Source organism: Pan troglodytes, chromosome 10, assembly GCF_028858775.2.
Source record: "Pan troglodytes isolate AG18354 chromosome 10, NHGRI_mPanTro3-v2.0_pri, whole genome shotgun sequence".
Taxonomy (NCBI): Eukaryota; Metazoa; Chordata; class Mammalia; order Primates; family Hominidae; genus Pan; species Pan troglodytes.
The window spans coordinates 98,139,199-98,157,159 of record NC_072408.2 but is presented as its reverse complement, the minus strand read 5'-3'; positions in this window follow the sequence as shown (position 1 = coordinate 98,157,159).

Below are 17,961 nucleotides of genomic sequence, written 5' to 3'. Positions count from 1 at the left end.
CCCTTAGACAAAAGCCTAATCTAGAGCAAGGCCCAAACTCTCTTCAATTCTATGAAGGCTGAGAGAGGTAAGGAAGTTGCAGAAGAAAAGTTTGAGGCTAGCAGAGGTTGGTTCATGAGGCTTAAGGAAAGCAACCATCTCCATAACATAAAGGTACAAAGTGAAGCCACAGTGCCAAAGCAAGTTATCCAGAAGATCAAGCTAAAATAATCCATGAAGGTGACTACGTTAAACAACAGATTCTCAATGAAGATGAATGTCTTCTATTGGAAGAAATGCTGTATAGGACTTGCATACCAAGAGAGGAGAAGTCAATGCCTGGTTCAAATCTACGAGGGACAGGCTTACTCTCTTGTTAGGGGATAGTGCATCTTGTGATTTTAATTTGAAGCCAATGCTAATTTGCCATTCCAAAAATCTTTGGGCCCTTAAGAATTATGTTAAATTGGCTCTGCCTGTGTTCTGTAAATGCAACAACACAGCCTGGATGGCAGTACACCTGTTTACAGCATGGTTTACTGAATATTTAATCCCACTTTTGAGATCTATTGCTCAGTAAAAAAGATTCATTTAAAAATATTACCGTTCATTGACAATGCACCTAGTTACTCAAGAGCTCTGTTGAAGATGTACAAGGAGATTGATGTTGTTTTTATTCCTGCTAACACAACATTCATTCTGCAGCTTATGGATCAAGGAGTAATTTTGATTTTCAAGTCTTGTCATTTAAGAAACACATTTTGTAAGGCCATCAATGCCATTAACTGATTCCTCTGATGGATCTGGGAAAAATAAATTGAAAACCTTCTGGAAAGGACTTATCATTCTAGATACCATCCATAACATTCATAATTCAAAATGTCAAGATTAACAGGAGTTTATTCATCCATCCGTCATAGATGACTTTGAGAAGTGCAAGATTTCATTGGAGGAAGTTAACTAGAGATTAGGATTAGAAGTAGAGCCTGAAGATGTGACTGAATTGCTGCAATCTCATAATAAAACTAACAAATGAGAAGTTACTTTTTGTAGATGTTCAAAGAAAGTGGTTTCTTGAGATGGAATCTACTCCTGGTGAGGATGCTATGAATGTTGTTGAACAGAGGACTTAGAATATTGCATAAACTTAATTGATAAAGCAGCAGCAGGGTTTGAGAATATTGACTCCAGTTTTGAAATAGTTCCACTGTGGGTAAAATGCTGCCAAACTGCATCACATGCTAGATAAATCTTTTGGGACACGAAGAGTCAATCAATGGGGCAAACTTCATTGCTGTCTCATTTTAAGAAATTTCCACAGGCATGTCAACCTTCAGCAACCCCCACCCTGATTGATTAGCAGCCATCGACACTGACGCAAGATCCTCCACTGGCAAATAGATTATGATTCGCTGAAGGCTCAGATGATTATCATTTTTAAGCAATACAGTATTTTAAAATTAATATATGTAGATTTTTTAGACATAGTGCAACTTCACACTTAATAGACTGTAATATAGTTTACAAATAACTTGTATATGCACTGGAAAACTGAAAAAATTGTGCATCTCACTTTCCTGTAATATGTGCTTTAAAATGAAAATTACAATATCTCCAAGATATGCTTGTAGAACTTCCCATCATTGCTGAAAGTTCTCTTGGACAGCAGTGTTATAGATTGATCATTAATTGTAGAGAGTATAAAGAGAGTATAACACAAGGTCAGTTACATAGTGTGATAGGCTAATCCAGTGTGTAATAGCTGAAAATATTTGTTTCATAATTTGTTTGGGTTCATAAGAAAATTTACAACCAGCCATGGAAAATTCTCAGGTTAATGTCTTCTTATGCCCTCTCCCACTCTGTTTCTTCTCTACTTTGGACTTCTCTAATACTTTTCACTTTTTAGAGTTCACAACAAATCTTTTTGAGTACTCTATTTATTTCCTCTTGTGTGTGTTATACAATTATACAGTTATACAAATTTTGCAGTGTCTGTTAAATGTGTACTGTACAACAGGCACTGCACCAGGCAACTAAAAAGGAAGACACAGAAGATGCTATATAATAATAAACCAGGCAGGAGCAAACACATCTCCAGAGTTCAACCAAGATAGGAATGATCTCCTCAGACCATTTGAAGTAGCAAAAGCAAGTATTATTAGCTTAACTGTGTATATGATGAGATGGAAGTTTATTCTGAGGGGTGAAGTGACTTGCCCAAAATAATACAGAAGATAGCTGGGTACAGTGCCTCATGCCTGTAATCCCAGCACTTTGGGAGGTGGGAGGATCACCTTAGGTCAGGAGTTCGAGACCAGCCTGGCCAACATGGCGAAACCCTACTAAAAATATAAAGATTACCCAGGCATGGTGGTGGGCGCCTGTAAGCCCAGCTACTCAGGAGGCTGAGGCATGAGAATTGCTTGAACCTGGGAGGGGGAGATTGCAGTGAGCCGTGATTGCGCCACTGCACTCCAGCCTGGGGGATAGGGTGAGACTCTGTCTCCGAAAACAAAACAAACAACAACAACAAAAATACAGAAGATAAAAAACATATCTTCAAACTGGAATGCATGTTTTTAACTTCAAGTCCAATATGTCCAATGCACTTTCTAATCTCTCTATTACCAACCCCATGGTAGAGATTGGTCTATGCCAACTTTATAATTTTTTCCAACACCTTCCAAGGAACTATCGAATAAGTCGTGCCTTGTATATATATCGACATTCTCTTTTTTGTAAGTTCAATTTTTAGAATTTTCTTGAATAAAGACAGAATTATATTTGTGTTTTTACCCAGACTTCTCTTCGGAGCTCTAAACTAAGTGGTAAAACGCTCCTGGGTTGAACTGATCTGTGCTTCCTGTTGTTCCATCAATACATTGAAAATACTTTGAAATCTTAGGGGTTGTCAGAACTTAAACACAAATGAATGCTCTTTCTATATAGAAAGCAATACCATATATCTATAGAGAAAGATAATTCATTTATGTTTAAGATCCATATACATATATGCATATATATGTGTATATATATTACGCATATATATGGATCTAATTCTTGTCGATTGGCAGATGGATGGGATTACACTGTGCGCAGGCAATCAGAGCAGCGTCAGTAACCCGCAACTTTTCAGTTTGGGCACTTCCCATGACTTTCTGCATAAAAGCATGATCCGTTTAGGCACACCCAAATCCAGATGTTATCCTAATTCCAGGTCTTATATATTTTCTCTTTGCAACATTCCTTGCTTGGAAATTTGGTGGCACCACTCCATCAGTCAAGTGGCCTTAACAGAACCCTATACTGTCTCTGAACCATATTATTTGTAAATGTACCACATAAACCATATGTCACTCAGTACGGCCTCCTAAGAAAGAGTATGATAGAGAATTCCTGCCACACATACAAGTTATCAGTCAAATGTTAAGTTTTATGTTTTGAAGGGGTACTCTGTGCTACTTGCAATACTTTTAGTCCCAACTTGTATTAAAGTGAGATGGTGCTGCATTTACTTAGAAAATAAACCTAGTTAGAGATTACCTTTATCTTCATCAATAGAAACTTCCAATAGTGTGGCCATCTTTCTTTTTTTATTATTATTATACTTGAAGTTCTAGGGTACATGTGCACAACGTGCAGGTTTGTTACGTATGTATACATGTGCCATGTTGGCTTGCTGCACCCATTAACTCATCATTTACATTAGGTATTTCTCCTAATGCTATCCCTCCCCCATGCCCCCACCCCATGACAGGCCCCAGTGTGTGATGTTCCCCGCCCTGTGTCCAAGTATTCTCATTGTTCAGTTCCCAACTATGAGTGAGAACATGTGGTGTTTGGTTTTCTGTCCTTGCAATAGTTTGCTCAGAATGATGGTTTCCAGCTTCAGCCATGTCTCTACAAAGGACATGAACTCATCCTTTTTTATGGCTGCATAGTATTCCATGGTGTATATGTGCCACATTTTCTTAATCTAGTCTATTATTGATGGACATTTGGGTTGGTTCCAAGTCTTTGCTATTGTGAATAGTGAGTGTGGCCATCTTTCTTATCCTAATCAGCAAATTCACTGTACAGGATTTAATTGACTGCAACATTTTTAGAAAATTCTTTTCAGGTCTTCATGAAGCCTGCCTAATCACACCATTCTTTTGACTTTGTCATACTCTCCTGCCAAAACAAACAAACAAACAATAAATAAATAAACCAACACAAATCTTCTCTCTTCTACTTCTAGTGATCAATACTCCTTTCTTTCCAATCTATCAATTTTGTTTTCTTTTTATTTTTAATTGACAAATAATAATTGTATATATTTATAGGGTGCAATATGATGTTTCGATGCATGTATACATTGTGAAATCATCAAATGGCTAATTAACATATCTATCACCCCAAATATTTATTATTTCTTTGCAATGGACACATTTTTAATTCTCTTTTAGTGATTTTGAAATACACAATACATTATTAATTATAGTGAAATGATCAAATGACTAATTAACATATCTATTACCTCAAATATGTATTATTTCTTTGCAATGGACACATTTTAAATTCTCTTTTGGTTATTTTGAAATATACAATACATTATTATTAGTTATAGTCACCTTTGCTGTGCAATAGAATGCCTGAGTTTATTTCTTCTATCTAACTAACTTTGTACTTGTTGACCAACATCTCCCCTTTCCCTGACCACCTCCTCCCCCAGCCACAGATGGAAACAACCTAAATGTCCATCAAAAGATGAATGAGTTTTTTAAAATGTGATATATATGCACAATGGAATACTATTCAGCCTTACTAAAACAGGAAATTCTGTCATTTGTGACAGTATAAATGAACCTAGAGGACATTATGTTATGTGAAATAAGCCAGGCATGGAAAGACAAATAGCATATTACCTTATATGTAGAATCTTAAAAAGCCAAACTTATAGAAATTGAGTAGAATGATAGTTACCAATCCATCAATTTTAATTTGGATAATTTTGTCCTTTATATCTACAATTCATTTGCTCCTCTCTTTTAAGGATTTCCTCTAGGATCTTAGAATTCAAAGGTTCTCATAAACAAAAGCTCTATTCATGCATTTCAAATATACAATTCTTGTATAACAAAAGTGCATTTATGCATTCAATTAACATATACTGCCCAGTATAGTGAAACAAACGGACTTCTTCATAGGAAAATATTTTCTAGCTGTGTGGCTTTGGGCAAAATACTTTATTACACTGGACTTTAATACTCTCATCTGAAAAATTAGGTGGAAAATAAAACGATACTGTTGGTATTCTATTTTTCTCAGTTTTCTTTAAGTATCTAGTGAGAAAAGCATAGTAGTTGGTAATTTTTTTTCTTATAGGTTATGTGACAAAGCTTTGATCAAAATATTACTTGCTATAATATATTATCACTAGTGAAAACAGTTTTGGAAAACAAAATATTTTGGTTAAAGATAAAATGTGTCATTTTCTTGAGGATTTTTATGGTTGCTAAAAAGGCTAGAGCTGGAAATTTTACAAAATAAACAAATTCTGATACTAGCTATAAAAATAAGGGAAAATACTTACCTGTTCAGCTTAAGAGTAAATTTCTACTATTAAAATATATCCCAACCTATGTTATATAGCATTAGAAAATACTGCAATATTCTTAAATAATATTTGCCTGGGAATTGGATGCATAATTAGAATGCTATTTGTAGTTATTTCAGCTGGAATTATTTGTATTTGTTCTGTGGCTTGAGAATCTTTCCATAGACAGAAGGGATACAGAGCAGACTTTCTCTAGACCAAGCTTCCAACTCACAGGTCTCTCTCTCTCTCTCTCAAAGCCACATCACATATTTTAAGTAGCCAATTTCACATTTTTTAAAAAGTGTCTATCTTGATCACACTGAGATGTGTGGCTCTTAGTATTCAAAGAAAATTGTGTATACAAGAAACAAATTCTAAATCTGAGTTATTACTTTAAAAATATTTTAGAAACCAAAGTTGTCAGATCATCACCTTAGAAAATTTTCTTCCAAAAAATTTTTACTTATGTGATCTGTATACTGGCTAACTCAGTCTCACTGTGGGACCATCTGAAGTCTCAGATCCATGAAACTTTACTGAATATATGGGCTCACATTAGTCTATGTATACTTATGGCACCTGTTGCTCAGTGTTATAGTACTATTTGTCTCATTATTCATCCGTTTTAGGGCTCCACTCTCTATAGAGAAATTATGAGATCCCAAAGTGTATGACTTGCTTATTACATGTCTTTGACATGAGCAAAGCACCAACCAGACTATAAGAATTCTCCCTAAAATATAAATGTAATCAAATTATGTGGAAACAAATTTTGGACAAATTACTCTTGAACAACAACAACAAAATCTGATACACAGAAAATGAAAACATAAATTATTTGTATTTATTAATTTTGACCACATGATTTTGTGCTCAGCTGGTATGTAATCATTATTTATTGATGCATCATGAAAAGTCTTTTCTTTTTTCTGATTCCATGTTGGGCAAAATGTAATTTATAATTACCATCCGTTTTGTGATGGTAAAATATCCATTTAGAACAAAAAAATGTAAAAATCCATCTCAATTTAAAATGACAAAATAGTGTTTACTAGCTTAAATTTTTCCATCTACATATAAATTTTGTTCATCACCATTAGGTTACTGATATTGGTTAAATTGCAAAGATTTCTAACCTGCCCTGTCTCAAATTTAGTAGTACGAAGTCAATATCTTCTGAGGTTCCTTTTTAACAAAAATTGGAAATTAAAAGGAGACTGGGAAACTGTAATTTTGCTGTAGCTTGAACTTGTTCAGATTAGAAAAGGGACCAAGTTCTGAAAAAAACTCTTCTCTGGATAACGTCCAGTACTACTGTATGCCAAATACCCTTTTTTTCCCCTGTAAAGTGAGAAAAGGGGTTTTTTTAAATAAAGAAAAAAATTATTGAGAAGGATTTATGTTCTTTCTACCATGACTGTAACCAGTTTTGCTAATCTCACATTTTTACTTATCTTGACATCAGGGTTTTTTTTTTTTAATTCTTTCATTTTTATTTTTTTAAAACTCTAACTTACCTAGAATGACTTATGATTAAACAACTTCCCAACACAGTTATAGATCTATTAAGGGACAAAAGCCAAGCAAAGTATATATGGATAAAATGATGTCAGCAAATTTTTAAATTTACAAACATTAAAAATAGAGACATTGTCTTTTATCTCTCTGAATATTTATATTTACAATATAAAATGAAGTCATGAAGCTATGCCCATCTGTTTATTTTTTAAAATCCGTGGTGTCAACAGTTTAAAAGTTTCCAGTAAAAAGCAGGAATGAAAGCATTCTTGTGGGATGTAGTCAAATCAAGGAATTCTGTCCAGATCTTGAAAACAAACAAGATTTTTGGCTTATTTTGCAGAAGAGTTTGGATCATGCATGTAACTTTAATAATTTGTAAACACTTTTGCAACTGAATATATATACAACATATATCAGTATATATATTTTAATTAGAAGCAAAGTGCTAAGGAGACACCATTTAGGTTAATGACTGTAAAAATCTTGGTGACATAAAGCATAGCTTAGAAGCTGGTGGTGTTGACTGTAGATAGGCTACCAGCATGGAAGGAGGATATTGAAACTGGGAGGAATCACTTGTGTCTGGGTATTATTTACTGGGACTTGACTATGAACATGACACTAGAGAATATCAAAGCATCCATGGTCTTTCATTGTTCCCTTAGTCTATGCTCCACCATGCTACGCTCCATCTGGGCCTTAGAAAGCTAATTTCTGCAAACTGCCTCACTGTAATTTCTTTGCCAGCTGGCTTCTGCTTCTAACCAGACAGTGGTCCTAGTGCACTGAGATAGGAAGGTGGGAGGAGAGGAAGTTGTACATTACCTTGTCCTTGGTAATAACTTTTTTTCCTTTTTCCCACTAGAAAGCAACATTTTTGCAATTCTAATCCTCAGTGAATGCTGGTAACACCATTTCTTCCTCATGCCTCTTTGGTCCTGTGAGAGGAAATTACTTTCAGCTGTTGCTAGTCTCAGCATGCTCCACCATCCCTGATTTACTCCTTTTGCTATTCCTATACCTCAGAAAGTACAATACATTAATGTTTTGTTTTGTTTTTCATTTGAACAATCTGAAGTGAGTTCTGTTTCTTGTCAGGACTCCAGACAATAAAAATAACTGTATTCTTTACAAGTAGATATCCAAATGCAGAATAATAACATTGGATTTTTATTTCACACTAAAGACAAAAATAAACTCAAGATGGATTAAAGAAAGAAATTTAAGACCTAGAATTGTAAAACTACTAGAAGAAAAACGTAGGGGAAAAGCTCCACAACATTGTTCTAGGCAATGATTTCTTTGATATTACCCCAAAAGCACAGTCAACAAAAGCAAAAATAGACAAATGAAATTTCATCAAACTAAAAAAACTTTACAACAATAACAACAAAAAAAGAGTTAAAAGAAAAATTACAGATTAAAAGAAAATAATTGCAAACCGTATAGCTGATAAGGGACAAATGTCCAAAATATATGAAACTTAAACAATTCAATAACAGGAAAACAACCCAATTAATTAAAACATGGGCAAAGAACTTTGCTATGGTCTGGCTGTCCCCCAAAACTCATATGCTGAAACAACTACCAGTGTGATAGTATTAAGTGGTGTGGCCTGTAGAAGGTGATTAGTCATGAGGCCTTCTCTCTTCTGAATGGGACTAAGGCCCTTAAAAAGAGGCTTATTCAGCATTCAACCCTTTTGCCTTTTCACCTTCCACTATGTGAGGAGACAGCAATGATGTGCCATCTTGGAAGCAGAGGGCAGCCCTTGCCAGCCATGGAACTTGTTGATGCCTTGATCTTGGACTTACATAGCTCCAGAACTGTGAAAAACAAATTACTGTTATTTACAAATGATCAAGTCTGTAGTATTTTATTATGTCAGCACAAATGGATTAAGGCAAACCTCAAGAGACATTGCTTAAATGAAGAAATATGAAAGGTGACTAGATATATGAAAAAATGCTCAACATCTCTAATCATCAGGAAAATGCAAATTAAACCACAACAGAATATCACCTAACACTTATTAGAATGGCTATTATTCAGAAAATAAAATATAAAAATTAGGAGGTGGAGAAATGAATCATGGTAAATGGTTAGTGGGAATGTAACTTAGTACAACCATAATGAAAAACAGGATTTTGAAAAAACTGAAAATTGAATTATCATATGATCTAGCAATCCCACTTCTGGCTATATATTCAAGAGAATCAATATCAGTATGTTGAAAAGATAATCTGTATTCCCATGTACATTGCTGCATTGTTCACAATAGCCAAGATAGGAAAGTAATCTCAGTGTCCATCAATAGATGAACTGATAAAGAAAATGTGTTATATATGCACAATGGAACACTATATAGCCTTAAAAAAGGAGGAAATTCTGTCATTTGTTTCAACACTGATGAACTAGAAAACATTATGCTAAGAGAAATAAGCCAGGCGCAGGAAGACAAATACTACATGATCTCACTTACATGTGTAATCTAAAATATTCAAATTCACAGAAGTAGAGTAGAATGGTGGTTACCAGGAGCTGGGGACTGGGAGAGGCAGTGGGAAAATAGGGGAAGGAGAGATGTTGACCAAAGTGTACAAGGCTTCAGTTTGACAGGAGAAATACATTTCAGTGATCTATTGAACAGCATGATGTCTATACTTAATAGTGATATATTGTGTATTTCAAAATTGTTCAACGAGTAGATTTTAAGTGTTCTCACTACAAATAAAAAATAGGTGAAGTGATAGATATGTTAGCTTGATTTAATTGTAATATTCTACAGTATACACTGTATGCATATACATCAAAATATCTCATTGTGCCCTGTAAAAATATAGGATTATTATATGTCAATTAAACATGTTTAAAAAGTGGATATCTGTACAATGTGAAAAGAAAGGGTGGGCTTTGCTTATTATCTCACTGGCCATGGAAATATAATTGAGATAATTAAGACACTTAGCCAAGTAAAAATTATGAAAATTGAAAAAAATTATACCTATTGTATACTTTTAAAAAACAATTATGAAAGGAAATAGTAATTAACATTACTGATTGATTGCAACATGTTAGCTGCATCCCTGTGAATTAAGCACTATTGGTACCTCCATTTTAAAATATAGAAACTGGTTGGGTGTGGTGGCTTACGCCTGTAATCCCAGCACTTTGGGAGGCCAAAGAAGGAGGATCACTTGAAGTCAGGAGTTTGAAACCAGCCTGGTCAACATGGTGAAACCTGGTCTCTACTAAAAATACAAAAATTAGCCAGGCGTGGTGTGTGTGCCTGTAATCCCAGTTACTCAGGAGGCTAAGGCATGAGAATTGCTTGAACCCAGTTGAGGGTTCAGTGAGCCGAAGTTGCAGTGAGCCGAGATGGTGCCATTGCACTCCAACCTGGGTGACAGAGGGAGACTCCATCCTCAAAAAATAAAAATAAAATATAGAAACTAAGGTACTGAGAAGTTAAATGACTTGCCTAAGGTCACACAGTTATGGAATGGCAGAGGAAGAATTTGAACTCAGGCAGATCAGCTCCTATGCCTACACTCTTAACGACTAAACACTGTTAGAAAGAAAACAGAAAGTTAAGGGAAGTAACATTTACTGAATACCTGCTACATGTCTGGAAGTGTAATAGGTGTTTTTCTCATACCATCTCATTTATTGCCCTTTCACAGCACTGAGGCTGATGTCCATTCCCTATTTTAAGAGGCACTTTCTTGTCTGGCTTTCTGTGACACCACTTGCCCTTCTGGCTTTCTTATTCTTTGCCAGCCACTTTCTCTCTCATTTCCTCTGTTGGCTCTTAACTTGTCAACCTCTAAACATCTGAGCATTCTGAATTTCCTACTTGCTTCTATGCCTCCTGGTTTAGCTCTAGTAATTGAGTGACTTTCAAAGGCTAACTATATTTGGATGACTCCAGTGTTTTTATGTCCAACTTGTCCCCCCTCCTAAATGTATGTTCAACTGTCTCCTTGACAGCTTTGGGTACTCAGTAAGCATCTCAAACTTTGTATTAATTAATTTCTTCCTCAACCTGCTTCTCTCTGTCACTTCCATTTTTATTAAATAGCATCATTATCTGTTCCAGTGGATCAAACTAAAAATTCAGGAATTGTCCTGGAACATGCGCACGTTTCTTCTCCCAATATTGTATCACCGGTAACTTCTGTCATCTCTACATCCAGAACACGTTCCAGTCTATCCGTGTCTCTTCCTGCTGACTGCCTTCATCATTTGCCTCAGCAATTGTAGTAGTTTCCTAACTTACCTTCCTCTTTCCAGTCTTGCCGTCCTTCAAATATTTCTACACATAGAAGCCAAAATAATTATTATAAACATAGCATGCCCCTTGACTGCTTCAAATCCTTTATTAGTTTCTAAATAAAATGCAATCTGACCCCTCCTTTGTATAGAGTCCAAACCTCACCTAAACTGTTTTCTGTTGAAGGAATGAATCCTGTCATAGAAATGTTTGGTCTTTATAACCATATGCCACTTTTTGCCAAAGTAGAAATAGAGGCAAGTGTGTGTATGACTATTTCCTCCCCTCCCTCAGTAACTCCTGAAATCAGTTTTTTGTTTTGTGGCTTCTGCTAAAGGTAAGACATAGTCCTATGGTGGGCATTTTTCATGTATTATCTTAATAATTATTTATAATGACAATTTGAGAAGGTTGCTATTGCCCATATTTGATATTTGAGAAACAAGACTCAAAGAGCTTAAGTAACTTCTCAAAGTCACAGTGCTCCTCAGTGGGAAAGTGTTGGCCTGATACCAGGTCTGTAAATCAAAAACCAGTAGTCAACCACGTGGTTACACCACCTCCTCAAAAAGACAGTACATATCCTTTTCATTCCTCCAGATTATACACACACACCCAGATCTATTTATCTCACCTTCTTTAAAACATATTTAAAATTCAGGGGTTTATGTGCAGGTTTGTTATTTAGGTAAACTCATGTCATGGGGGCTTGTTGTAGAGATTATTTCATCACCCAGGTATTAAGCCTAGTACCCATTAGTTATTTTTCCTGATCCTTTTTCTCTTCCCACTCCCCTCTACATGTCCATGTGTTCTCATTATTATTTAGCTCTCACTTATAAATGAGAACATGCAGTATTTGGTTTTCTGTTCCTGTATTAGTTTGCTAAGGATAATTGGTCTACAGCACTATCCATGTTCCTGTAAAGAACATGATCTTGGTTTTTTTTTTTTTTTTTTTTTTGTGGCTGCATAGTATTGCATGGTGTATGTGTAGCACATTTTCTATTTCCAGTCTATCACTGCTGATGGGCATTTAGGTTGATTTCATGTCTTTGCTATTGTGAGTAGTGCTACAATGAATATGTGCACTCATGTGTCTTTGTGATAGAATAATTTATATTCCTTTGAGTATATACCCAGTAATGGGATTGCTGGGTCAAATGGTATTTTTGTTTTTTAGGTCTTTGAGGAATTTCCATACTGTTTTCCACAATGTTTGAACTAATTTACACCCCTACCAATAGTGTATAAGTGTTCCTTCTTCTCTGCAATGTCACCAGCATGCATTATTTTTTGATTTTTTAATAATAGCAATTCTAACTAGTGTTAGATGGTATCTAATTGTGGTTTTGATTTCCCTTTCTCTAATGATCAGTGATGATGAGGGTTTTTTTCCATATATTTGTTTGCCACATGTATTTCTTCTTTTGGAAAAGAAGGAGTGTTCTTTGTCCACTTTTTAATTGGGCTCTTTGTTTTTTTTTTCTTGAAATTTGTGTAAGTTCCTTATAAATGCTGGATATTAGACCTTTCTCAGATACATAATTTGCAAAAATTTTCACCCATTCTGTAGGTTATCTGTTGACTTTGTTGATGGTTTATTTGCTGTGCAGAAGCTCTTTAATTTAATTAGATCCCATTTGTCAATTTTTGCTTTTGTTACGATTGCTTTTGACATCTTCATCATAAAATCTTTGCCTGTTCCTATTTCCAGAATGGTATTGCGTAAGTTTTCTTCCAGGGTTTTTATAGTTTGGGTTTTGATCCCAGGAATAAGGCTGCACACCTGTAATTATCTTATCTTCAACAAAGGTGATAAAAACAAACAATGGGGAAAGGACTCCCTATTCAATAAATGGTGCTTGGATAACTGGCTAGCCATATGCAGAAGACTGAAACTAGATCCCTTCCTTAAGCCATATACAAAAATCTACTCAAGATTAATTAAAGACTTAAATATTTTTCTCTTCTAGGGAATGTTAACTTCTTTGCCAGGGATGAATGTTATATAGACTCTGTTTGTAGATGAAATGCAAAGACAGCAGTTTTGTTAAACCCCTAGTACTATTCCATTTCTCCTTGGCTTGTCCCAAAACAATTGCCAAAAAATCTTAATGTACAATACAAGTCAGAAGGACATCTCATATAAATATTTAAGGGGAATTTATTGAATAAATAAACATTTTATTGACATCTTCTTAATTTGAGCTTGTGATAATTTTTAATCAATCAGGAAATTTGTAATTAAAGTTTTATAACAAAGATGTAATCATTTACACATGTGGTTATGATCAATACTTCCTATGTAAAGGAAAATAATTTCATATCAAATGGTTTTGATCCATCATTTTTGTGGATCCACCATTTTGTGTGAAAGAAAGAACACAAAAATATTATGTTAATTAACACAATAATAGACATGCAACATAATACCCAAATTCTACTATAGTGGGCATCAGAGTGATAAGCGTATACAAGGATTCCATCTTGTTTATGCTGAGAAGGAAACATATTGTGGTTTCTAGCTTGAACAACAACTCTTTAATATTGCCAGAAATGTCGTTTACTATACAACTTTCTGTTTTGACAAGAGTGCATTAATAAATATGTTGTTTCAAAATATTTTGCAGAATATTTCCTTTTCATGACCAAGGAAATATATTATTCTGTTTATTTCAAATAAATCATGAATCAAGTTTTTTTTTTCTTTCTTGCCTTGTAAAGTTCTTGCAATAGGTAGCACTACCAGTAAGAAGTTAAGAAATATGGTCCTTAAAGCAATTCAAATTAAAAACTCTGTTCAATGTTACTTAGACTTTTATTCTGATACTTCAAGTTGATCCCTTCACCTATGTTTACTCAGGTGTACTTTCAACAATAAGCATTTTTATTTGTTTATTTTTAAAAATAAAGATTGAGATGCTATGGTGAGAATATACAAATATTTAGGCAATCGTGATTTTATGGGAACATTTTTTTTTGCATGACTTGTGAACTGATCCTGATGAAAATTTTCTGAAAGTGTTTCAAAAATGTCTTGAGCACTAACATCATTGTGATATCTACTCTAATGACTATTGTAAAAGTTACCAGCTATTTCCATGCCTACATTCTGCTAAAAGTATTACTTTTAAAATTATACCCATGCTTGATCATCTTGCTTTATGTCCTAAACATGACAGCCATTATACTTCTGACCTACTTTTCTGCATTGCATTACTCAAACGTTTCTTTAATGAGATACAACATAATCAGTAATGATTCCAATAGTCATTTGCTTTTGGATAATTTCCTCTCCCTTCCTCTGATAAACTCTGAAATAAATTTGAGAGCATTGAGTAATGGCAGAATTGGATATGGACCAAGCCCAATTAGTGTTTAAAAATTACACTGGTCCCTATCACATAGAATTAATCTTCTTTTCAGAGAGTACACACAACTGAAAATATTCTCAAAATGAAGTTATCTCCTTTATGACCCTGTAAACATGATTTGGTCTTTATGACTTGGAAACAAATATGAACGGGTCTTACCAACATATCTGGAAGAAATGAAATAGAAAATACTCTTAAGCATTAGTTTCATAACTCAAATTTAGTTATCAGATTGCTCAATAAATTATCTATGAGAACCTGGAGGAAAAGGAGTAAAGAGAAAAATGTTAGTATTCTGTTGGCAATGATGAAAAAAAAAAAAAAAGGTCTTAAAGAAATGATGAAGCCAAACTGGGTGTGCCGTAGAGAAGTGGACACTTTTAATCTTTCCCCAGATGAATGGAGTTCTTATTTCTACATCTGCATCCTCCTTGTCCTTTGCTCTGTTCTCTATATGATACTTTCCAACCGGTTGTTCATTGGTCTTCACTGTTTACCCTGCCACTTTAATTTACTATGTTCATTACTTATGTCGCTACTTCCAACTTTAAAAAATAATTTATTCTTGTAATTCAATCCTTCTCTTTAGTCTTTCATAGTTAGTTAGAATTTGTCAGTACTTGAATGGATGTCATCTTTTTTCTTCTTCATAGTGAGTCATAAAAAAATTATCAACATTGTGACAATTTATAAAGACGCCCTTTAAGTGCTATTTCTCTTTCTCTTTTGACACTTTTCTTCTCTTTCTACATTTCTCCTTTGACTCAGGATCTGTTCCTCCTCACCTTCTACATTGATTTCTCCGGTCACTTTAGTTCAAAACACAACAGGCATCCACTTATTTTCTATAGCCTTTCTTTTAATTACTTCTCTAGATAACTCCCCCCATTTCTTCTTTCTTTCTCACTGAAATCTGATGAACTTTCCTATTCTGTCTGCTCTACTGAGCAAGGGTTCCCATTTCCAAAGAGATAACTTGCAACCTCCATAATGACTGTTTTCCTTCTACTTTTTGTCTTGCCACCACCAGAAAATGTCTTAATTTTACTTCTCCCTTGAGAAAGCTTTTCATCCTGTCTCCCTTCCTTTTAATAGTTTTTGGGTCTTCTTTGCATCGTACAGATGTTACCATTCAGTTTTTAAAGTTCCCCTTTCATTCTGAGCCCTTGAAACTGACCCAGCTGCATCTGTCTTTACTCATTTTGATTTATTATTGAGAAGTTTGCTCAACTTCTTTATTCTTTGTTCTTCTCCAAACAAATTTTGTGCATTACACTCTCTGCCTTGGTGTTTTCATTTAGAAAGTTGCCCCTGTGTTCTACATACCCTGGACTTTTTTTCAATTACAAATTATCTGAAGCTTTTCCCAATCTGTACTTGGCTATCTCTTACCAGATTTTTTTTTTTTTTTTTGTGGGGAACTCCCTTGTCATGTTACTACCTCAAATTAATATACTTCTGCTATGGTATACATTTTGTGGTCCCCTAAAATGCATATGTTGCAATCCTAACCCTCAAGGTGATGTGATTAGAAATTGAGGCCTTTGGGAGGTGATTAGGTCATAGGTACAGAGGCCTCATGAATGGGATTAGTGTCTTACAAAAGAGGTGCCAGAGAGACCTCCCCTTACCCCTCCCTTCCATCATTTGAAGAAACAGCTAGAAGCCACCATCTGTGAACCAGAAAGTGGGCCCTAGTCACATGCTGAATCTGCTGGCACCTCAGTCTTGGAATTCATAGCCCCCAAATCTATGAGAAATACATTTCTATTATTTATAAACTGCTTAGTTTATGGCCTTTATAAAAAGTTGCCCTTGTGTTCTATATACAAGAGCAAGCCGAATGGAATAGGACACCTCCTATCCAAATTTCAAAGCAGTCCCTTGTTGTAATGTCTAGTATGTCACAGTGACTCTGGACTATGTCATAGGGCTGTTTATTTTCATCATCCCTCTAATACTGTGGAAACAAGTAGCCTTCTACATTGCTATTCAAAGTGTGGTTCCTTTATTTGCATTATTAACATTGCTCTAGTGCTTTTAAAAATGCACACAGTCACGTTGAACTGCAGACTTTCTGAATTATAATCTGCATTTTAATACGATCTCTAGGTAATATTTTTACACAGTAAAGTGTAAGAGGCACTGGCAAACTACATATATGCAAACTGGAGGATACATGAAAATCACCTCAGTGAGTTCAAGTGTTTTGTGATCTGTGCCCAAATTGTGTTGCCTCAAAGTCTTTCAATTTCTCTTGGAATTCATGTATAGCTGTTTCTTTTGAAATACCTATACATGAAGTATTGTGGTTTCTATGTTTCTTCTCCTCATTCAAATTTAGCAAATACTCTCCTTCCTAGTATGCATTGTGATCATGTAGCTGAATCTCTTCCCATGCCTATGGGCAAAGTAAGGCAATTATTTTATTTCCCATTTTGCTGACAGAAAAACTGAAAAGAGAAAATTATGATGTGATTTTCTTAGAGTCACCTAGATAATCACAAGTACAATAAAAACACATATGCAAGGTCCTTAACCCTTGGTTTAAAATGTGTTTCATTACTATGCTGTTGTTTGTTAAATGAATGTATAATCCTTTACCAATTTTTTCATTCATGTTAATTTTTAAATATTAGGACACTTGAATTCTGCATTATTGTCAAAAACTAATTGGAAATATAGTCACATCAGTAGCATTTTATCAAGTATAATTTGAGAGAAAGTAATAAAAAATTGAAGATTTATAAATCATATGCAAGAAAGAGTACCATATTTCTTTATAAATGCATAGAGCTTGGTGAAAAACATTCACAAGAGAAAATACATAAGCCCAGATATCTTTTGGAGAATATTACTAGAATAATTCTGTGATACATGACATCGTCTTTCAACCTTTATCATCTCTTAATCCAATTTGTCTTCACACTCTGTCCCACAACCCAAACATTAACTTGTTCACTTTCTCTTCAAATCAGTGAAAGTGCAATAATTTTCCCCCCTTCCTCCATATGTCTTAAATATTTCTAAAATTGAAATTGGAGGGATGGGTTTGGGGAAAAAATGGAAGCCCATTGAGGGACATTAAAAACTTTATGAAGGTTCACAAGAATTAAGAACTACTTATTTTCATAGGGGAGTGATAGTCTAATTTGAGAGTCCTAACAACTAGTCTCTTAGTAACTAGATAAATTTCTTTTTATTTTTTAAAAACTTTTATTTTAAGT